This window comes from Salmo trutta, chromosome 3 (genome assembly GCF_901001165.1).
Source record: "Salmo trutta chromosome 3, fSalTru1.1, whole genome shotgun sequence".
Taxonomy (NCBI): Eukaryota; Metazoa; Chordata; class Actinopteri; order Salmoniformes; family Salmonidae; genus Salmo; species Salmo trutta.
In genome coordinates, this window is record NC_042959.1 from 39,833,408 (window position 1) to 39,856,685 (window position 23,278).

At 45.5% G+C, this 23,278-nt stretch overlaps 1 long non-coding RNA gene across 3 annotated transcripts; it reads right to left on the reverse strand.

Annotated features, from left to right (window-relative positions):
- Nucleotides 1-1,648: 1,648 nt before the first annotated feature.
- On the reverse strand, nt 1,649-5,461 carry LOC115175072 (uncharacterized). 3 transcript variants are annotated; one of them, XR_003871905.1, is made up of 6 exons: nt 5,336-5,444; nt 4,584-4,651; nt 3,210-3,237; nt 2,947-3,036; nt 2,228-2,360; nt 1,649-2,122 (listed from the first exon to the last, which is right to left on the reverse strand). It is a non-coding gene; the product is annotated as an uncharacterized LOC115175072 (long non-coding RNA). The 3 variants fall into 3 exon arrangements; XR_003871904.1 differs by having other exon boundaries at nt 2,947-3,237; nt 5,336-5,461; XR_003871906.1 differs by lacking the exon at nt 3,210-3,237 and having other exon boundaries at nt 5,336-5,442.
- Between the last annotated feature and the right edge of the window lie 17,817 nt (nt 5,462-23,278).

A 23,278-nucleotide genomic window follows, 5' to 3' on the forward strand; every position in this document is an offset into this window, starting at 1 on the left:
TAGTTTCGATAGGGATTAGAAAGAAAAACTACAAGCGTCAGATTTCCCACTTCCTGGTTGGATTTTTCTCAGGTTTTTGCCTGCCATATGAGTTCTGTTATACTCACAGACTTCATTCAAACAGTTTTAGAAACGTCAGAGTGTTTTCTATCCAAATCTACTAATAAAATGCAAATATTTGACTCTGGGCCCGAGTAGCAGGCAGTTTACTCTAGGCACGCTTTTCATCCGAACGTGAAAATACTGCCCCCTATCCCCAATTTAGGAATATCATGGAATATAATTGAATGTTTTCGTTTCTCCATGCTTGTCTCAGAGCAGCACGGAACGGTGCTGAAATAGACATCCACCGCGGGAAGGTTATATATAATGTTATTTTGGAGATTATTTTGTTTAAAAAAAATTACTGTGAGTGATTGTGATCTGAATAAAGGCCAAAATAATATTTATAAAGGCCAAAATATAGCCCTGCTAATAGCCATAATGACACATGACAACACGACCATGTGTGTTTGAAAGAGCATTTTCCAGTAAGCAACAATTTGTTTTCCTTCAATAGACAACTTTGTTCCAATATTTCTGTAATTCAGTGATATTTATTCCCATAGTAATTCTTTATGGATCCATAACTAAATCAACATCTGCATTTTGAAAGAGTATTTTTATCATTATTTTATTTACGAAAGCATAAAGATGCTGATGAAAAAAATACAGCACTGTACAGTATATGCTTTTACATTTGGATAATAAAGCATTTAAAGCATTTTGAAGATATAAGCCATCTGCATTTGTTTATCAGGCTTCTGTGCAGTCTGACAAGTAAACATAGCATACAATACATACTGTAGTAAACATGGGGAAGTGCCTAATTCCTTACAACAAGGGAAGCAGGCCATGTCCAGACTTTCTCAGTGACCTCAGTTACCTTCAATAATGGCTGTACTAGAGAATGCAGGCACGCGGGAGACCGGGGTTCAATTCCCAGATGGGGAGGAAGGAGTAGGCTGTCCTTGTAAACAAGAATGTGTTCTTAACTGATTCCATATGTGTTATTTCATAGTTGTGATGTATTCACTATGATTCTACAATGGAGAAAATAGTAAAAATTAAGAAAAATCCTGCAATGAGTAGGTGTGTCCAAACCTTAATTAAGTTGATTAAAATGATGGTGTTTCTATTCCAAGAAAAACCAAAAACCCTCTGGGTTTCCGTTAGGATGGTATGGAAAATATGGCACTGTACAACGTGACAGTCGGCAGTACAGTACTGGGCTATTTAGCTAAAGAAACCCCATGTCCTGCGTGTATAGCCATAACGGAAATTTTGGTGACCTTTTCTGCTGCTTTTGAGATACGGTTCGATCCCTCCTTGGGGCACTACTTGACTGAGTAAATAAAATACTAAACCATCACAATACAGTAACTATTGGTCACTCTATTATGTATTATTCTATGTATTCATTGTAGAATTGTGTCAGTTATTAATGATAAACCTTTAAACTGAACTCTTCCTCCCCTCCCTCCCTATCGCTCTATTTTTCAGCTCCAGATGACAAAACCTACACACAGTCCAAGGGTTGCAGGTCTGCCAACTTCCTTCTGGTCATACATTGTATTCAGAGAAATATCCAATAAACCAAAGACATTGCTTTAACTGTGAATGTACTTTATTGCAGATATTTTCCTCAAATAAAATGTAGCATACATAAAATAAACAACTTATTACAATTTATTTACATTGGGTCTAATGTGCGTTTGTGAGGGAGACGTTTTTCAACTCTGAAAAAAGCACACAGAATTTCCTCAAACTGTAAACATTAAGCCATAGTCTTTTACAATATTATCATTCACACTTTGATTTGATAAGATATTTACAGTAATTATATAGATATTGGTTATGAAGGAGTAGATATCTCCAATCTGAAAATAAAATGGAGCAAACATTAAATAAACAAGTAAACAAGTAATTACAACTTATTTACTATGTGGATGTGTGTGAGTGCATGTTATTTTATTTTTATTTTTCCTTGTCAGCCACCCATCTCTGCTTTGTCAGCCTTGATAGGCCCAGTGTATGCACTTCTGGGTGAGGCTGTCAGGCAGTGGTGAAGTGCATGGCAGATCTGAAAGAGAGATGCACAAAGTGACAGTAAGTATACAGCTCAACAACATGTCTGTGTGTACATCTGCTGGTATGAGTGAGCATATGCAATATAATTCTGAATTACATGTATCCATCTGGGTATCCTCAAAAGTTTCTCCCTTCACTCCCAGTGTAGTAGGAACTGGTGCAGCCGGTAAATTAAATACTACAGCAGAGGACTGCTGTGGCAGCAGCTGAACTGCTGGGGGTTGGCAGACCTAAAATAGAGAGGAATAATTTTCTTAACTGACATTAATCATACAACTAAATAGACTGAATGAGTGTAAGGCCTGGATTCAATCAGATCAAGCATTAACCGGCAACTGCATAGCTGATGTTTTGGCGGTGTCTGAGGTGTAACTGCGTTGGATCTGTCAAATCAGTTAGCAGCAGCTCTTGATCATTGTCACAAAACTACACCCGTCTTACTCTCGTTACAAGTTTAGAACGAGAAAGTGTAGGTTATATAGAAATAATGCCGCTCAAATTCAAAATCATTCAACTAAATAAAGAGGATTTCTATCAGCCTACTCGAGGTGTAGATTACATCTCAAATTGCAGTGTTCTAACTTGTAAACAGGGCTGCATGAGATTTCTGTTAATGCGACTCCGTGCAACCAATGGCAATGTCCACTTTAGGTATAATGCCAGGAGCCGCTTGTGAATTTGACAGCTCTAACACAGTTCCACCTCAGACACCTCCAAAACAACCGCTATGTGGATGTCGGCTAAAGCGGACGTGATTGAATAGAGCCCCAAGTGAGGGAGAGTGTGCATGTGTGTATACATGCATGTGATATTTACCTGTATCACCTGTCGTGGCCGGTGTAGCAGATGCAGGGGCAGACGACTGCAGCTGTGAAGACTGTGGTTGACCTAATAGGGGTGTCAGATCTAAAAGAGAGAGGAACAATTTTCTTATGTATAAATAATTATACAACAAAACAGAGTGATTGAGTGAGTATACGTGTGTTTGATCATCACACTGCTTCAGATCTACAAGCCTCTGGAAGTTCCAGCCTGCCACTTCAGACCTGGAACAGCTTGGTAGAAAGACGGTTGGTTACCTGTCACCCACCGAGCAGGTTGGCAGTTCTGAAAAATGGCCACAATATAATTTTAATGACAAAGCCTTGACTACAGACTAACCTAAACAGAACAGACAATGGGAGGTGCACAGTAGTACATAGAGCCATGACTACATGGAACTCTATTCCACATCAAGTAACTCATGCAAGCAGTAAAATTAGATTTAAAAAAACAGATAAAATACGCCTTATGGAACAGCAGGGACCGTGAAGAGACACATGCATACACACGATAACATACGCACTGTACACACACGTGCACAAGGATTTTGTGTTGTAGATATGTGGTAGTAGAGTAGTGGCCTGAGGGAACACACTTAATGTGTTGTGAATGTATTTTAATGTTTTTAAAATTGTATAACTGCCTTAATTTTGCTGGACCCGAAGAAGAGTAACTGCTGTCTTGGCAGCAGCTAATGGGGATCCATAATAAATACAATACAACAAATTAATTAAGTTTGTGTGTGTGTATCTGGCAACCCACGCAGCAGACTTCATTTTCATAACTGCTCATTGTACTTGCCCTTGCAATCTGATATGCGTGTGTTCTGTGTTATTATGACCACATCCTTGTAGTAGGCCATTCAGTGATTAGCTTGGGAAAAATTACTATCAACAGTGTACAGTAAAAATTATAAAAAAATTATAAAATATTCAGATCTGGATTGACAAGTAGGCTAAATCATGTGAAGTTACAAACCTCTAGGGCTTAGTCTACACTCAAGTTAAATAAAGGCTTCAGGACATGAGCTCTATGACCATGCCTCAGGACTACCTGGCCTGACGACTCCTGGCTGTCCCTGTCTCCAGTCCACCTAGTCATGCTGCTGATCCAGTCTCTGCTGTTTCTGTCTGCAGCTATGGAACCCTGACCTGCTCAAGGCTCACTGGAGGTACTAACTTGTCCCAGACCTGCTGTTTGATCCTGTCTCTCTTTACCGGACCTACTGTCTCAACCTCTAAATGCTCAGCTATAAAGAGCCAACCGGCATTTACTCCTGAGGTGCTGAACTATTGCACCCTCTATAAACCTATTTTATTTGACACGGCTGGTCATCTATGAACGTTTAAACGTCTTGAAGAATAGTCTGGCTAAATGGCTGTACTCTTTTATAATCTCCACCAGCACAGCCAGAAGAGGACTGACCACCCCTCAGAGCCTGGTTCCTCTCTAGGTTCCTGCCTTTCTGGGGAGTATTTCCTGGCCACGTCTACATTGCTTGCTCTTTGAGGTTTTAGGCTGGATATCTGTATAAGCACGTTGTGACAACTCCTGATGTAAAAGGGGCTTTATAAAATACATTTGATAGATTGCTTGTATATGCTTTTATTCATGTCAGTAACTCTAAATACCTTAAACCAACACTTTTCCTGGTCTTTCCTGCTCGGGACAGGGGGCTTCAGGTTTGGGAATGGAGGGCCTAGAGAATTAGAATATTAACAATAATTAGTGTCCACATTTATGAATGAAATTCAATATGGGTTAGCTCTGTATCTCATCTGATTGAGAATTGCTGACGATATACTGTATATGTCTATTTCCTTTTGAAAATCTGCCACCAAACCACACAATTCTATCTAGTGAGAGTGCACACAACAATTAGCAAGTCAAAAATAATATAATTTTGTCAAGGGACTCAATTAATAATGACGCTAGCCTACTGCACCCCATATCAGCCAACTTGCCAACTAGTAGTGACAAGGCTATATTGTTGTCATTCAGTAATACTGTAACGTTACTGTAGCCTACTGTACATCACATTATTATCCACCTAGCTAGCTAGTGATAGCTTAGCTTGCTCCAAAAAAAACAACCAATGGATGACAACAGGCTTTTTAACAAAATATCTATCTAGCTTGTATGATTGCATGTAAAACAACTTTACAGATGATTACAAAGTTTGAAAGCAAAGTTGACTTTGTATGCTGCTCTCTCCGGAACTAGATTGAGGCATCCAGATATTAGGTTAGCTAGCGCCGTTAGCATATCAAAGTATCTATCCATCAACAATGTCGAGGTCAAAAACGAAGTAAACTATGTTAAGCCATGCTGACTTCGTAAGATAACTCAAATCGTACTAAAATAAGTAACAGGCTGAACGTACATTTCTGTGACTAACAAGATAACTTTAGCTTGCCAGCTCAGTGACCGGTGAGGCAACGATTCCTGTTTAAGGAGTGCGTTCCTCCCACGTCCTGCATGGAGAAGCGCCACTGAGTCAACATGTGGTCAGAATTATATTACATCCGGGTTGGTTTACAAACCCCATTGACAATGCATGGGAAACTGTTTAGAGCCATTTAGCAAAAGAAGCCCCGGCTGCGCGAGGGGTCCAGTCTCAGAGCAGCGCGAAACGGGGCTAAAATAGTTGTAGGCTTTTGCTTCAAATTATAAAACCTACACCACTTTTAACTGCACATTACTCAACACTAGTGAGACTCATGTAGCCTACAGTAGGCCTACAATATTGTAATGACCGTGCGGATATCGACTCTGCTGATCGAGCATGCTTTTGCGGCACAGTCGATAGTGCGCTAGACTTCAAGCTAGAAGGTCGAGGGTTCGAGACCTGCTCCCTGCCGTTTCATTACAGTATATTGAAAAATATGACGTGACCCTCCGCCAATAATTACATATAGAGGATTAGAGGATATTTCTGTAGTTCAATGATATTTATTCCCATAGTAATTCATTATGGATTCATAAGTAAATAAACATTGGCATTTTGAAAGAGTATTTTTATTATTATTTTATTAATGAAAGCATGAAGATGCCATTATTAGTTACATTGTTTTAGTTTGAACATGAAGACTGGCACTAAGAACAGAACAGCAGGAACGTTTCCCTAGGCAGCGCCATTATTAGTGCAATGCCCCTTAAAAGTTTTGGAGATGCTTTCGCTTTCAAATAAGTAAAATGACCGAGAAAAAGGCCATTCTTGAACATGGGGTGAGACATTGTTACTAATTTGTAAATAAAGCCAGTTTGTTATTTAGAATCATTTATTTCTGTTTTTAGAGGTAGACAAACGAAAAACATACAGTTATCTCATGGGCCTCCCAGTCAAGGCAGCACAGGTATTGAACCAGCATCTGTAGCAACACAGCTTGCACTGCTATGCAGGGTCTTAGACCATTGCACCACTCAGGCGCTATGCAACATGACTGGTCTGGAGTGGCCTACAGTACTACAGTAGAGCAAAATAATCATTTAAAAAAAAAAAAAAAAAAAAACTAACAACAGTAACAACAGTTTTAGTAAATCATTCTGAAATCGTGCACAATGATCAGTTTCTATTTCGGTTTATGTTGCCCATTCATTGTCAGTTAGAGACACAGTAGGACCCAAAAGCATAATCACTGCTCTACCTCCCCCTTGCGCTGGTCTGGAGCAATGAAGTGGTGACGTAGGGTACCATGCTAAACCACAAATGACTTCTAATTCCCACGGCGTAAGCTCACAACTTTTAAAGGAGGAACCACTGTAGTAACCAAAAAAGTATTTTATATTTGAGATTCTTCAAATAGCCACCCTTAATTTACATTGATGACAGCTTTGCACACTCTTGGCATTCCCTCAACCAGCTTCCAACAGCTTACAACAGTCTTGAAGGAGTTCCCACATATGCTGAGCACTTGTTGGCTGCTTTTCTTTCACTCTGCATCCCGACTCATTCCAAACCATCTCAATTTGGTTGAGGTCAGGGGATTGTGGAGGCCAGGTCATCTGATGCAGCACTCCATCACTCTCCTTCATGGTAAAATAGCCGTTACACTGCCTGGAGGTGCTGCAGAATGCTGTGGTAGCCATGGTGGTTAAGTGTGCCTTGAATTCTAAATAAATCACGGACAGTGTCACCAGCAAAGAACCCCAACACCATAACACCTCCTCCTCCATGCTTTACGGTGGGAAATACACATGCGGAGATCATCCGTACACCCACACCGCGTCTCACAAAGACATGACGGTTGGAACCAAAAATGTCCAATGTGGACTCCAGACCAAAGAATACATTTCCACCGGTCTAATGTCCATTTCTTATCTTTCCTGAGCTAAGCAAGTCTCTTCCTCTAATTGGTGTACTTTAATAGTGGTTTCTTTGCAGAAATGCAACCATGAAGGCCTGATTCACACAGTCTCCTCTGAACAGTTGATGTTTAGATGTGTCTGTTACTTGAACTCTGTGAAGCATTTATTTGGGCTGCAATTTCTGAGGCTGACAACTCTGATGAATTATCCTCTGCAGCAGAGGTAACTCTGGGTTTTCCATTCCTGTGGCAGTCCTCATGAGAGCCAGTTTCATAGTGCTTGATGGTTTTTGTGACTGCACTTGAAGTAACTTTCTAAGTTCTTGAAATGTTCCGAATTGACTGACCTTCATGTCTTAAAGTAATGATGGACTGTCATTCCTCTTTGCTATTTGAGCTGTTCTTGCCATAATATGAACCAAATAGGGCTACCTTCTGTGTACCCCCCACCTTGTCACAACACAACTGATTGGCTCAAATTCATTAACCTGTTTGGGATAGAGGGCAGTCGTTTCACGGCCGGATAAAAAACGTACCCGATTTAATCTGGTTACTACTCCTGCCCAGAAACTAGAATATGCATATAATTAGTAGATTTGGATAGAAAACACTCTAAAGTTTCTACAATTGTTTGAATGGTGTCTGTGAGTATAACAGAACTCATATGGCAGGCCAAAACCTGAGAAGATTCTATACAGGAAGTGCCCTGTCTGACAATTTGTTCTCCTTCTAGGGCATCTCTATCAAAAATACAGCACCTCTGCTGTAATGTGACATTTTCTAAGGCTTCCATTGGCTCTCAGAAGGCGCCAGAAAGTGGAATGACGTCTCTGCAGTCTCTGGGCGAAAAACAGCAGGAGTTTTTGTGAGTGGTCAGGCAGGGAACAATGACACTGGAGATGCGCATCCAGGAGACGACTCCATGTTTTTCTTTCAGTCTTTGAATGAATACAACGTCGCCCGGTTGGAATATTATCGCTATTTTACGAGACAAATCACATAAAAATGTATTTTAAACAGCGTTTGACATGCTTCGAAGTACGGTAATGGAATATTTAGACATTTTTTGTCATAAAATGCGCTCGCGCGTCACCCTTCGGATTGTGACCTGAACACACGAACAAAATGGAGCTATTTCAATATAACTATGGATTATTTGGAACCAAAACAACATTTGTTGTTGAAGTAGAAGTCCTGGGAGTGCATTCTGACAAAGTACAGCAAAGGTAATCCAATTTTTCTTATAGTAAATCTGAGTTTGGTGAGGGCCAAACTTGGTGGGTGTCAAATTAGCTAGCCGTGATGGCCGGGCTATCTACTCAGAATATTGCAAAATGTGCTTTCGCCGAAAAGCTATTTTAAAATCTGACACCGCGATTGCATATTTGTAAACAACAGCCGGTGCACGAAATCTAAGGAAGTCTCTAGATTTTCCTCGCCTGAAGTAGAGTATCTTATGATAAACTGTAGACCACACTATTTGCCAAGAGAGTTTTCATCTATACTTTTCGTGGCTGTTTATTTACCACCACAGATGGACGCTGGAACTAAGACCGCACTCAGTCAGCTGTGTAAGGAAATAAGAAAACAGGAAACCGCTCACCCAAAGGCGACACTCCTAGTGGCCAGCGACTTTAATGCAGGGAAACTTAAATCAGTTTTACCTCATTTCTATCAATATGATAAATGCGCAACCAGCGGGGAAAAAATTATATATCACCTGTACTCCACACAGACGCAAACAATGCCCTACGACGAACCATAAAACAGGCAAAGCACCAATATAGGGCTAAGATTGAGTCATACTACACCGGCTCTGATGCTCGTCTTATGTGGCAGGGCTTGCAAACTATTGCAGACTACAAAGGGAAGCACAGCCGCGAGCTGCCCAGTGACACGAGCCTACCAGATGAGCTAAATCACTCCTATGCTCGCTTCAATGCAAGCAAAACTGAGGCATGCATAAGAGCATCAGCTGTTCTGGACGACTGTGTGATCATGTTCTCTGTAGCCGACGTACAACTTTTAAACAGGTCAACATTCTCAAGGCCGCGGGGCCAGACGGAATACCAGGATGTGTGCTCCGGCATGTGCTGACCAACTGGCAGGTGTCTTCACTGACATTTTCAACATGTCCCTGATTGAGTCTGTAAAACCAACATGTTTCAAACAGACCACCATTGTCCCTGTGCCCAAGAACACTAAGGCAATCTGCCTAAATGACTACAGACCCGTAGCACTCATGTCTGTAGCCATGAAGTGCTTTGAAAGGCTGGTAATGGCTCACGTCAACACCATTATCCCAGAAACCCTAGACCTACTCCAATTTGCATACCACAGACCCACAGACGATGCAATCTCTATTTACGCCACACTGCCCTTTCCCACCTGGACAAAAGGAACACCTACATGAGAATGCTATTCATTGACTACAACTCATCGTTCAACACCATACAGTGGGGCAAAAAAGTATTTAGTCAGCCACCAATTGTGCAAGTTCTCCCACTTAAAAAGATGAGAGAGGCCTGTAATTTTCATCATAGGTACACTTCAACTATGACAGACAAAATGAGGAAAAAAAATCAAGAAAATCACATTGTAGGATTTTTAATAAATGTATTTGCAAATTATGGTGGAAAATAAGTATTTGGTGAATAACAAAAGTTTATCTCAATACTTTGTTATATACCCTTTGTTGGCAATGACACAGGTCAAATGTTTTCTGTAAGTCTTCACAAGGTTTTCACACACTGTTGCTGGTATTTTGGCCAATTCCTCCATGCAGATCTCCTCTAAAGCAGTGATGTTTTGGGGCTGTCGCTGGGCAACACGGACTTTCAACTCCCTCCAAATACTTTCTATGGGGTTGAGATCTGGAGACTGGCTAGGCCACTCCAGGACCTTGAAATGCTTCTTACGAAGCCACTCCTTCGTTGCCCGGGCGGTGTGTTTAGGATCATTGTCATGCTGAAAGACCCAGCCACGTTTCATCTTCAATGCCCTTGCTGATGGAAGGAGGTTTTCACTCAAAATCTCACGATACATGGCCCCATTCATTATTTCCTTTACACGGATCAGTCGTCCTGGTCCCTTTGCAGAAAAACAGCCCCAAAGCATGATGTTTCCACCCCCATGCTTCACAGTAGGTATGGTGTTTTTTGGATGCAACTCAGCATTCTTTGCTCTCCAAACACGACAAGTTGAGTTTTTACCAAAAAGTTATATTTTGGTTTCATCTGACATTCTCCCAATCCTCTTCTGGATCATTCAAATGCTCTCTAGCAAACTTCAGACGGGCCTGGACATGTTCTGGCTTAACTTGTTGGGGATAGGGGGCAGTATTTGCACAGCCGGATAAAAAACGTACCCAATTTAATCTGGTTACTACTCCTGCCCAGTAACTAGAATATGCATATAATTTTGATTCGGATAGAAAACACCCTAAAGTTTCTAAAACTGTTTGAATGGTGTCTGTGAGTATAACAGAGCTCATTTCGCAGGCAAAAACCTGAGAAGGTTTCATGCAGGAAGTGGCCTGTCTGACAAGGTGTTGTTGTTCTTGCTTCTGTTTATTGAAGAGTCAGGATCTTAGCTGTAACGTGACACTTCCTACGGCTCCAATAGGCTCTCAGAGCCCGGGAAAAACCTGAACGATGACGAGGCAGCCTCTGGCTGAAACACATTATCGCCTTTGCCAAGTGGCCCATCAGAGGACAAAGGGCTTAGGCTCGTGCCCGAGTCGACCCAGTGATATATTTTCTTTCGGCTGTTTACCTAATTGCAGATTCCCGGTCGGAATATTATCGCTTTTTTACGAGAAAAATGGCATAAAAATTGATTTTAAACAGCGGTTGACATGCTTCGAAGTACGGTAATGAAATATTTAGAAATCTTTTGTCACGAAATGTTCCGTGCGCGCAACCGTTATTTACCATTGGGATAGTGTCTAGAACGCACGAACAAAACGTCGCTGTTGGAACATAACTATGGATTATTTTGGACCAAACCTATATTTGTTATTGAAGTAGAAGTCCTGGGAGTGCATTCTGACGAAGAACAGGAAAGGTAATCAAACTTTTCTAATAGTAAATCTGACTTTGGTGAAGGCTAAACTTGGTGGGTGTCTAAATAGCTAGCCCTGTGATGCCGGGCTATCTACTTAGAATATTGCAAAATGTGCTTTCACCGAAAAGCTATTTTAAAATCGGACATATCGAGTGCATAGAGGAGTAATGTATCTATAATTCTTAAAATAATTGTTATGCTTTTTGTGAACGTTTATCGTGAGTAATTTAGTAAATTGTTAGTAAATTCGCCGGAAGTTTGCGGGGGGTATGCTAGTTCTGAACGTCACATGCTAATGTAAAAAGCTGGTTTTTGATATAAATATGAACTTGATTGAACAAAACATGCATGTATTGTATAACATAATGTCCTAGGTGTGTCATCTGATGAAGATCATCAAAGGTTAGTGCTGCATTTAGCTGTCTTCTGGGTTTTTGTGACATTATATGCTAGCTTGAAAAATGGGTGTCTGATTATTTCTGGCTGGGTACTCTGCTGACATAATCTAATGTTTTGCTTTCGTTGTAAAGCCTTTTTGAAATCGGACAGTGTGGTTAGATTAACGAGAATCTTGTCTTTAAATAGCTGTAAAATAGTCATATGTTTGAGAAATTAAAGTAATAGCATTTCAAAGGTATTTGAAAATCGCGCCACAGGATTATGAGCCTATGGGAGCGTTAGAAAATGTCACGTCATGCCAGAGATCCCCTGTTTTGGTTAGAGATGATCAAGAAGGCCATGAATTGGTCAGAGAGAGCGCTTCCTGTTTGGAATCTTCTCAGGTTTTGGCCTGCCAAATGAGTTCTGTTATACTCACAGACACCATTCAAACAGTTTTAGAAACTTTAGGGTGTTTTCTATCCAAATCAAACAATTATATGCATATTCTAGTTACTGGGCAGGAGTAGTTACCAGATTAAATCGGGTACGTTTTTTATCCGGCCGTGCAAATACTGCCCCCTATCCCCAACAGGTTAAAGAAGAAGTTACAGGTCTGTGAGAGCCAGAAATCTTGCTTGTTTGTTACTTATTTTCCACCATAATTTGCAAATAAATTCATAAACAATCATACAATGTAATTTTCTGGATTTTTTTTCTCATTTTGTCTGTCATAGTTGACGTGTACCTATGATGAAAATTACAGGCCTCTCTCATCTTTTTAAGTGGGAGAACTTGCACAATTGGTGGCTGACTAAATACTTTTTTGCCCCACTGTAGTACCCTTAAAAGCTCATCACTAATCTAAGGATCCTGGGACTAAACACCTCCCCCTGCAACTGGATCCTGAACTTCCTGACGGGCCACCCCCAGATGGTGTGGGTAGGTAGCAACACATCTGGCACGCTGATCCTCAACACTGGAGCCCCTCAGGGGTGCGTGGTCAGTCCCCTCCTGTACTCCCTGTTCACCCACGACTGCGTGGCCAGGTACAGTGGTAGGCCTGATCACTGACAATGACGAGACAGCCTATAGGGAGGAGGTCAAAGACCTGGCCGGAGGGTGCCAGAATAACAACCTATCCCTCAACCTAACCAAGAATAAGGAGATGATTGTGGACTACAGGAAAAGGAGGACCAAGCACGCCCTCATTCTCATCAACGAATCTGTAATGGACAGGTTGAGAGCTTCAAAAGAAGGCATGACAAAGCCTATTACCCCTCAGGAAACTATAAAGATTTGGCATGGGTCCTCAGATCCTCAAAAAGTTCTACAGCTGCAACATCGAGAGCATCCTGACTGGTTGCATCAATGCCTGGTCTCCGACCGCAACGCACTACAGAGGGTAGTGCGTACGGCCCAGTACATCACTGGGGCTAAACTGCCTGTTATCCAAGGACCTCTACACCAGGTGTTGTCAGAGGAAGGCCCTAAAAATTGTCAAAGAACCCACCCACCCCAGTCAAAGACTGTTCTCTCTGCTACCGCATGGCAATGGTACCGGAGCGCCATGTCTAAGACCAAAAGGCTTCTCAACAGCTTTTACTACCAAGCCATAAGTCTCCTGAACAGGTAATCAAATGGCTACCCAGACTATTTGCATTGTCCCCCCTCCCCAACCCCTCTTACACTGCTGCTAATCTGTTTACCATATATGCATAGTCACTTTAACTATGCATTCATGTACATACTACCTCAATTAGCCCGACTAACCGGTGCCCCCGCACATTGGCTACCTGCATTGTGCCTCGCCACCCACTACCCGCCAACCCCACTTTTACGCTACTGCTACTCTCTGTTTATCATATATGCATAGTCACTTTAACCATATCTACATGTACCTACTACCTCAATTAGCCCGACTAACCGGTGCCTGTATATAGCCTCGCTACTGTTATAGCCTCGCTACTGTATATATCCTCTTTACTGTTATTATTCACTGTCTTTTTATTGTTGTTTTTTTATTTCCTTACTTATCTATTGTTCACCTAATACCAATTTTTTACTTAAAAATTGCACTGTTGGTTAGGGCCTGTAAGTAAGCATTTCACTGTAAGGTCTACACCTGTTTTATTCGGCGCAAGTGACAAGTAAACTTTGATTTGATTGGAACAACTCCATTCAGAATATAAAGCAGCAGCCTACGTGTTGGCTCTGTCGTTGTAGTTTATCCTTCTCCTTTAACTTTTAATTCCATCATATCTTCCATTGATTAGATATTTCCTAACTTTTGCCCCAATCGGAAGCTCTATGACAGTAGACTATTACCGCTTTGATGACTTATGATTGGTCAACATCAACAACAAGCTACATGCGCCACTCTTGTGAAAAGCAAAGACCAGCAGCATAAATGATACGATTTCTCTCTATCCCTCTCTCTCCACTGCTGCAGTCGCGTTCGGATCTATTTGGGTGCTCTCGCACAAGTCAGTTAAAATTAAACATACCTGAGACCGTGACATTTTGAAACACCCACATTAACATCTGTTAAATATGTGTATGTGACCAATAAAATTTGATTTGACAATATCAAATCTAACCCAGACTCGTGACATTATTTAGAATTCTGGATCCGGACACTCTCGGGTCCTGGATCGGGTCTCGGGTATTTGGGTACACCTCTAAGACCTCTAATGCACATGTAGATATTTTCTTAATATTTAAATAATAAATCATTCGATTTTTCCATTGTGTCAATGATGGCGGATTGATTGCCTTGAATGTCTTTGGTATGCCTTTTTTCAAGATGAGTGATGAGAAGAGAATCGTCCAAACCATTGGGTATTTCACTCCACCTCCATATGACATGTGTTAAAATTTGCAGACAGATGAATTAAAAGTAAGTTTACCTTGTAATACTTCTGACAGCCAACTTTCTAGCTCCGCCCATAACTTCTGGACTGTATAGCATTCCCAGAAAGCATGGATTATTGAGTCATTATTAGTTTTACACTTAAGACATGACTCTGCTGTTGTGCTGTAGAATTTGTGAATTACTTCCGTTAAATGTAATTTTGTTAGTTATGCTCCAACTTTCCTCCATCTTGTGCCAACATCTGTTCTTTTTAAGTCTTGCTTCCAATAGCTTATATTTTTTGCTAAGACTGTCAGTTAGATATGCTCTCTCTCCAAGGTTTTGTATATCTTCCCTATCATATAGACATACTTTTCTGACTCAAATAAGATTCCCTCAAGGTTGCTCTGATGTCCAAAAGATTTCAAATCAACATTTTGTGATATGTAACTTTTAAGTTACATATATTTGAAAGTAAGTTTTCCATGTGGAGCAATTTATCTGTGAATTCTGAAAAGCTATCCAAGTATTGTTTCATAAGTTTGTGATATTGCTTCTTGTAGAATACGTTATATTTTCTTCCATATTTTTATAGTGTTCTTAACTATGAAGTTGTTAATAGTTTAATCCTTGGAAAATTGACAAGTAAAAATATTCTGGAGATGTGCATCTTCAATATGTACTCATTGTTCCTCTTTAGTGCATATAACTAACTATAAGTCGCAAGTAAAATCCTTGGGTAGCGAGTTGATACAATTCCAAGTCTGGAAGGTTAAAACCACCCTCAGACTTAGGAAGATGTAAAACGTTCCTTTTATTCTATGAATTTGATTTGCCCATATAAAGTCTGTTATTGTCACGACTGATTTGGACTGGTGTAGAGGCGGAATCAGATGCAGGAGACAGAGGTGCTGGAGGTGAGTGTCTTTTAATGAACTGACACACACAAAGGCCGAAAAGCACAGGGCGCTACACAAAGTTTGCCTGGGAGAAACACTTTCCCATAAAACACACAAAAAAATATATATTCCACGGCACAAAAGGCAAGGAGCGCAGCCCGGTAAATCCTTTGACAAAAACTGTCGGAAAACACAACGTACACAAAATACCTCCCACCGTCCTGAGTGGACAATAAACAATCCCGCACAAAATCCCAACTGAAATAAGCCCCCACTAATGACAGACACAAAACAGGTGCGGAACAGACAGACAAAACTAAAAGACACAGAAACAACGATCGGTGGCAGCTAATAGGCCGGCGACGACGACCGCCGAGCGCCGCCCGACCGAGGAGGGGCGCCACTTTCGTTGGATCCTGTGACAGTGGAGCCGCGCGCCGACGCCGGCCTCGGGGACGGCCCGGAGGGCGAGGCGCCGGCCAATCCGGTCGGTGACGGTGGAAATCCAGCAGCATAGAGGGGTCCAGAACGTCCGCCGCCGGAACCCAGCACCTCTCCTCCGGACCGTACCCCTCCCAGTCCACGAGGTACTGCAGGCCCCCTACCCGACGTCGGGAGTCCAGGATGGCTCGGACTGTGTACGCCGGGATCCCCCCGATATCCAGGGGGGGCGGGGGGGGCCTCCAGCACCTCATTGTCCTGCAGCGGACCAGCTACCACCGGCCTGAGGAGAGACACATGAAACGAGGGGTTAATGCGGTAATACGAAGGAAGTTGTAACCTGTAACACACCTCGTTTATCCTCCTCAGGACTTTAAACGGCCCCACAAACCGCGGACCCAGCTTCCGGCAGTGCAGGCGGAGAGGCAGGTTCTGGGTCGAGAGCCAGACTCTATCCCCCGGGTTAAACATGGGGGTGTCACTGCGGTGGCGGTCAGCGCTCTCCTTGTGTCATTCGCTAGCCCTCCTTAAACATCCCTGGACCGCATTCCAGGTCTCCTGAGAGCGCTTGACCCATGCCTCCACCACAGGAGCCTCTGTCTGGCTCTGTTGCCATGGCACCAGGACCGGCTGATACCCCAGCCCCACCTGGAAGGGTGACAGGTTAGTGGAGGAGTGGCGCTGAGAGTTCTGGGCCATCTCGGCCCATGGCACGAACTGCGCCCACTCCCCTGGCCGGTCCTGGCAATACGACCGCAGGAACCTGCCCACATCCTGGTTAATGCGCTGTACCTGCCCATTACTCTCGGGGTGGAACCCCGAGGTCAGGCTGACCGAAACCCCCAGCCTCTCCATAAACGATTTCCACACCCTGGACGTAAACTGGGGACCCCGATCAGATACGATGTCCTCGGGCACCCCACAGTGCCGGAAGACGTGGGTGAACAGGGCCTCCGCGGTCTGCAGGGCCGTAGGAAGACCGGGCAAAGGGAGCAGACGGCAGGACTTAGAGAACCTGTCCACAACGACCGGGATCGCCGTGTTCCCCTGAGACGGCGGGAGATCCGTAAGGAAATCCACCGAGAGGTTAGTCCAGGGCCGTTGTGGAACGGGGAGGGGCTGTAATTTCCCTCGAGGTAGGTGCCTAGGAGCCTTACACTGAGCGCACACTGAACAGGAAGAGACATAACGCCGAACATCCTCAGCCAAGGTGGGCCACCAATACCTTCCCTTCAGGCCCCGCACTGTCCGTTCCACCCCAGGATGACCCGAGGAGGGTAGAGTGTGGGACCATCGGATCAGGCGATCCCGAACACCAAGCGGAACATATTTCAGGCCCACGGGACACTGCGGTGGAGTGGGTTCTGACCGACCCGCCCGCTCGATGTCCGCATCCACCTCCCATACCACCGGTGCCACCAGACAGGAGGCGGGAAGTATGGGAGTAGGATCGATGGTCTGCTCCTCGGTGTCGTAGAGACGCGACAGTGCGTCAGCCTTCCGGTTCCGGGAACCTGGAATGTACGAGAGAGTAAAGTTAAACCTCGTAAAAAACATGGCCCACCTTGCCTGACGGGGATTAAGCCTCCTCGCTGCCCGAATATACTCCAGGTTACGGTGGTCGGTCCAGATGAGAAAAGGGTGACGTGCCCCCTCAAGCCAATGTCTCCACACCGTCAAAGCCCTGACCACGGCTAACAGCTCCCGGTCCCCCACATCATAGTTGCGCTCCGCCGGGCTCAGCTTATTAGAAAAGAACGCACATGGGCGGAGCTTCGGAGGAACGCCCAAGCGCTGCGATAGCACAGCTCCTACCCCAGCCTCGGACGCGTCCACCTCCACTATGAATGGCAAAGAGGGGTCCGGATGCGCCAGGACAGGTGCATTGGTAAACAGAACCTTCAGACGATGGAAGGCTCTGTCCGCCTCTGCTGACCATCGTAGCCGCACCGGCCCCCCCTTCATCAGTGAGGTAATGGGAGCTGCCACCTGGCCAAAACCCCGAATAAACCTCCGATAATAATTAGCGAACCCCAAGAACCGCTGCACCTCCTTCACAGTGGCTGGGGTTGGCCAATTACGCACAGCCGTCATGCGGTCACACTCCACCTCCACCCCCGAGGTGGAAATGCGATATCCTAGAAATGAGACGGCTCTTTTGAAGAACTCACATTTCTCAGCCTTGACATATAGGTTATGCTCCAGCAGCCGCCCAAGCACTTTACGCACCAGGGACACATGCTCGGCGCGTGTGGCGGGGCAGATCAGGATGTCATCGATGTACACCACCACACCCTGCCCGAGCATGTCCCTAAGGACCTCGTCCACAAAGGATTGGAAGACAGCGGGAGCATTCTTTAACCCATACGGCATGACGAGGTACTCATAATGGCCCAATGTGGTACTAAATGCGGTTTTCCACTCGTCTCCATCTCGGATACGCACCAGGTTATACGCACACCTGAGATCCAATTTCGTGAAGAAGCGCACCCCGTGAAATGACTCCACTGCCGTAGCAATGAGAGGTAGCGGGTAACTGAAACCCACTGTGATAGCGTTTAGACCTCTATAGTCAATGCACGGGTGCAGACCTCCCTCGTTCTTCTTCACAAAAAAGAAGCTCGAGGAGACGGGGGATTTAGAGGGCCGAATGTATCCCTGTCTCAAGGACTCAGTGACGTATGTATCTATAGCCACTGTCTCCTCCTGAGACAGAGGATACACGTGACTCCTAGGAAGAACCGCGTCAGCCTGGAGGTTTATCGCACAATCCCCTCGTTGATGGGGGGGTAATAGAGTCGCCTTCGTCTTACTGAAAGCGATAGCCAAATCAGCATACTCTGAGGGAATGTGCACGGTGGAGACTTGGTCTGGACTCTCCACCGTAGTCGCACCGATGGAAACTCCTATGCACCTACCTGAGCACTCCCTCGACCACCCCGTTAGAGCCCTCTGCCCCCACGAAATCTGGGGGTTGTGTGTGGCTAGCCAGGGGATTCCCAGTACCACTGGAAACGCTGGGGAGTCAATGATGAACAGGCTGATACGCTCCACATGACCCCCCCACGTCTGCATAACCAGTGGCACGGTGACCTCCCCTACTTGGCCTGACCCTAGCGGTCGACTATCTAGGGCGTGCACGGGGAATGGGGTGGTCCAGCTGAACCCGGGGAATCCCTAACCTCTTAGCTAACCCATGGTCCATAAAACTCCCAGCTGCACCTGAATCGACTAGCGCCTTATACTGGAAGTGAGGGGAAAAATTAGGAAAACAAACGGAGGTGTACAAGTGGTCGACAGGGGGATCTGGGTGTGGCTGGTGTGGACTCACGTGGGGGGTCGAAGCAGTGCTCTGCCTGCCCTCCAAACTCCCGGAGGGACCTCTCCAGCACCGGTCCACAGTGTGTCCTCTGCGCCCACATCGGGTGCAGGAGAGACCCCCCCTCCGGTCCTCCTCGATGCAGCCCCCCCTATCTCCATGGGCTGTGGAGCGGGAGGACTGGGAGGCGGAACGAACAGGCCCCGACTGGAACGTCCCCGGGCAGCGAGCAAGTTGTCCAATCTAATGGACAAATCCACCAGTTGGTCCAGAGTGGAGGTGTTGTCCCTACATGCCAGCTCCCGGCGGATGTCCTCGCGAAGGCTGCACCTATAGTGGTCTATCAGGGCCCGCTCGTTCCACCCCGATCCAGCGGCGAGAGTCCGGAATTCCAACGCGAAATCCTGAGCGGTCCTCGTCTCCTGTCTCAAATGGAATAGTAGCTCACCCGCCGCCCTGCCCTCCGGGGGATGATCGAAAACCGCCCGGAAGCGGCGGGTGAACTCAGGGTAGTCACCCCGGGCCGAGTCTGAACCATCCCAGACCGCATTGGCCCATTCCAGGGCTCGACCCGTGAGACACGAGACGAGGACGCTCACCCTCTCTTCGTCGGAGGGAGGGGGGCGGACGGTCGCCAGGTACAGTTCTAGTTGGAGGAGGAACCCCTTGCACCCAGCGGCCGTCCCATCGAACTCCCTGGGAGGTGAAATCCGGATCCTGCTGGCACCCGCTTCAGTGGATGTGGGTAGGGGCGCAGGATGAGGGACCGGAGCTGGTCTGGCTGGGGAGGCACCTCTCTCCCATCTCTCCAACCGGGCTAACACCTGATCCATGGCCGAGCCTAGGCGGTGGAGGAGGCCGGCATGTTGGGAGACCTGCTCAGCCATGGATGGCGCTTCTGCTCCTGCTGACTCCATAAGTGTTCGGTGCGGGAATCTGTCACAACTGATTTGGACTGGTGTAGAGGCGGAATCAGATGCAGGAGACAGAGGTGCTGGAGGTGAGTGTCTTTTAATGAACTGACACACACAAAGGCCGAAAAGCACAGGGCGCTACACAAAGTTTGCCTGGGAGAAACACTTTCCCATAAAACACACAAAAAATATATATATTCAATGGCACAAAAGGCAAGGAGCGCAGCCCTGTAAATCCTTTGACAAAAACTGTCGGAAAACACAACGTACACAAAATACCTCCCACCGTCCTGAGTGGACAATAAACAATCCCAACTGAAAACACACATTAAATAAGCCCCCACTAATGACAGACACAAAACAGGTGCGGAACAGACAGACAAAACTAAAAGACACAGAAACAACGATCGGTGGCAGCTAATAGGCCGGCAACGACGACCGCCGAGCGCCGCCCGACCGAGGAGGGGTGCCACTTTCGTTGGATCCTGTGACAGTTATGACCAAGTATACCTTTTTAAAGAATGTCTTCGGTGGGGTAATTGGCATTACATAAAATAAATACAAAAACTTTGGCAGCCATGCTATTCTAAACAGGTTTATTCTACCTGTAATATTTATGGGAAGATTATTCCATTTAATTAGATCTGCTTTCATATTGTTGATTAATGGAATACATTTTCTTGTTTGTTGTGAATTATTTAGCATCCTAAGTATTTCATATTTTGTTGTGGTCCACTTGAAGGATTTCTGTAGATCATTCGTTTTTATTTTTCCTATTGCAATTATTTGCAATTTTTTCCGTGTTGTTTTTCTAACCTGAGATTTTTGAGTATTCTGAAAATATTTTTAGCAAAGGTTGCATTGAGCTTTCATATTGGAATGGGCCATTGCGGTCTGGGATGGTTCAGACTCGGCCCGGGGTGACTACCCTGAGTTCACCCGCCGCTTCCGGGCGGTTTTCGATCATCCCCCGGAGGGCAGGGCGGCGGGTGAGCTACTATTCCATTTGAGACAGGAGACGAGGACCGCTCAGGATTTCGCGTTGGAATTCCGGACTCTCGCCGCTGGATCGGGGTGGAACGAGCGGGCCCTGATAGACCACTATAGGTGCAGCCTTCGCGAGGACATCCGCCGGGAGCTGGCATGTAGGGACAACACCTCCACTCTGGACCAACTGGTGGATTTGTCCATTAGATTGGACAACTTGCTCGCTGCCCGGGGACGTTCCAGTCGGGGCCTGTTCGTTCCGCCTCCCAGTCCTCCCGCTCCACAGCCCATGGAGATAGGGGGGGCTGCATCGAGGAGGACCGGAGGGGGGGTCTCTCCTGCACCCGATGTGGGCGCAGAGGACACACTGTGGACCGGTGCTGGAGAGGTCCCTCCGGGAGTTTGGAGGGCAGGCAGAGCACTGCTTCGACCCCCCACGTGAGTCCACACCAGCCACACCCAGATCCCCCTGTCGACCACTTGTACACCTCCGTTTGTTTTCCTAATTTTTCCCCTCACTTCCAGTATAAGGCGCTAGTCGATTCAGGTGCAGCTGGGAGTTTTATGGACCATGGGTTAGCTAAGAGGTTAGGGATTCCCCGGGTTCAGCTGGACCACCCCATTCCCCGTGCACGCCCTAGATAGTCGACCGCTAGGGTCAGGCCAAGTAGGGGAGGTCACCGTGCCACTGGTTATGCAGACGTGGGGGGGTCATGTGGAGCGTATCAGCCTGTTCATCATTGACTCCCCAGCGTTTCCAGTGGTACTGGGAATCCCCTGGCTAGCCACACACAACCCCCAGATTTCGTGGGGGCAGAGGGCTCTAACGGGGTGGTCGAGGGAGTGCTCAGGTAGGTGCATAGGAGTTTCCATCGGTGCGACTACGGTGGAGAGTCCAGACCAAGTCTCCACCGTGCACATTCCCTCAGAGTATGCTGATTTGGCTATCGCTTTCAGTAAGACGAAGGCGACTCTATTACCCCCCCATCAACGAGGGGATTGTGCGATAAACCTCCAGGCTGACGCGGTTCTTCCTAGGAGTCACGTGTATCCTCTGTCTCAGGAGGAGACAGTGGCTATAGATACATACGTCACTGAGTCCTTGAGACAGGGATACATTCGGCCCTCTAAATCCCCCGTCTCCTCGAGCTTCTTTTTTGTGAAGAAGAACGAGGGAGGTCTGCACCCGTGCATTGACTATAGAGGTCTAAACGCTATCACAGTGGGTTTCAGTTACCCGCTACCTCTCATTGCTACGGCAGTGGAGTCATTTCACGGGGTGCGCTTCTTCACGAAATTGGATCTCAGGTGTGCGTATAACCTGGTGCGTATCCGAGATGGAGACGAGTGGAAAACCGCATTTAGTACCACATCGGGCCATTATGAGTACCTCGTCATGCCGTATGGGTTAAAGAATGCTCCCGCTGTCTTCCAATCCTTTGTGGACGAGGTCCTTAGGGACATGCTCGGGCAGGGTGTGGTGGTGTACATCGATGACATCCTGATCTGCCCCGCCACACGCGCCGAGCATGTGTCCCTGGTGCGTAAAGTGCTTGGGCGGCTGCTGGAGCATAACCTATACGTCAAGGCTGAGAAATGTGAGTTCTTCAAAAGAGCCGTCTCATTTCTAGGATATCGCATTTCCACCTCGGGGGTGGAGGTGGAGTGTGACCGCATGACGGCTGTGCGTAATTGGCCAACCCCAACCCCCTGTTACGTTTGGGTTGTGTCTAATTCTTTCTGCAAGTAGTTCAATTGCCAGTGCAAACATGAGGGGGGAGAGAGGACATCCCCATCTTGTGCTCCTTTCTAAAGCAATTGCATTAGATAATGTATTATTTGTGTATATTTTTGCTTTAGGACATTTATACAATACTTTTATAAAATGTATTAATTCAGCTGTGAAGTTGAAAGCTTCCAAAGTTTCGAATAGAAAAGACAGTTTGAAAACTGAAACATGTTCTTTTATTTGTCAGTGTTTTTTTATAAAACCTGTTTGATTTATATGTATCAAGTCTGGTAAGACTTTGCAATTCTATTGGTTATCTAGTATGGGCTATGTGGGACGCTAGCGTCCCACCTGCGGGACACACTTCCAACAGCCAGTGAAATAGCAGGGCGGCAAATTCAAAACAGCAAAAATCTCATAATTCAAATTTCTC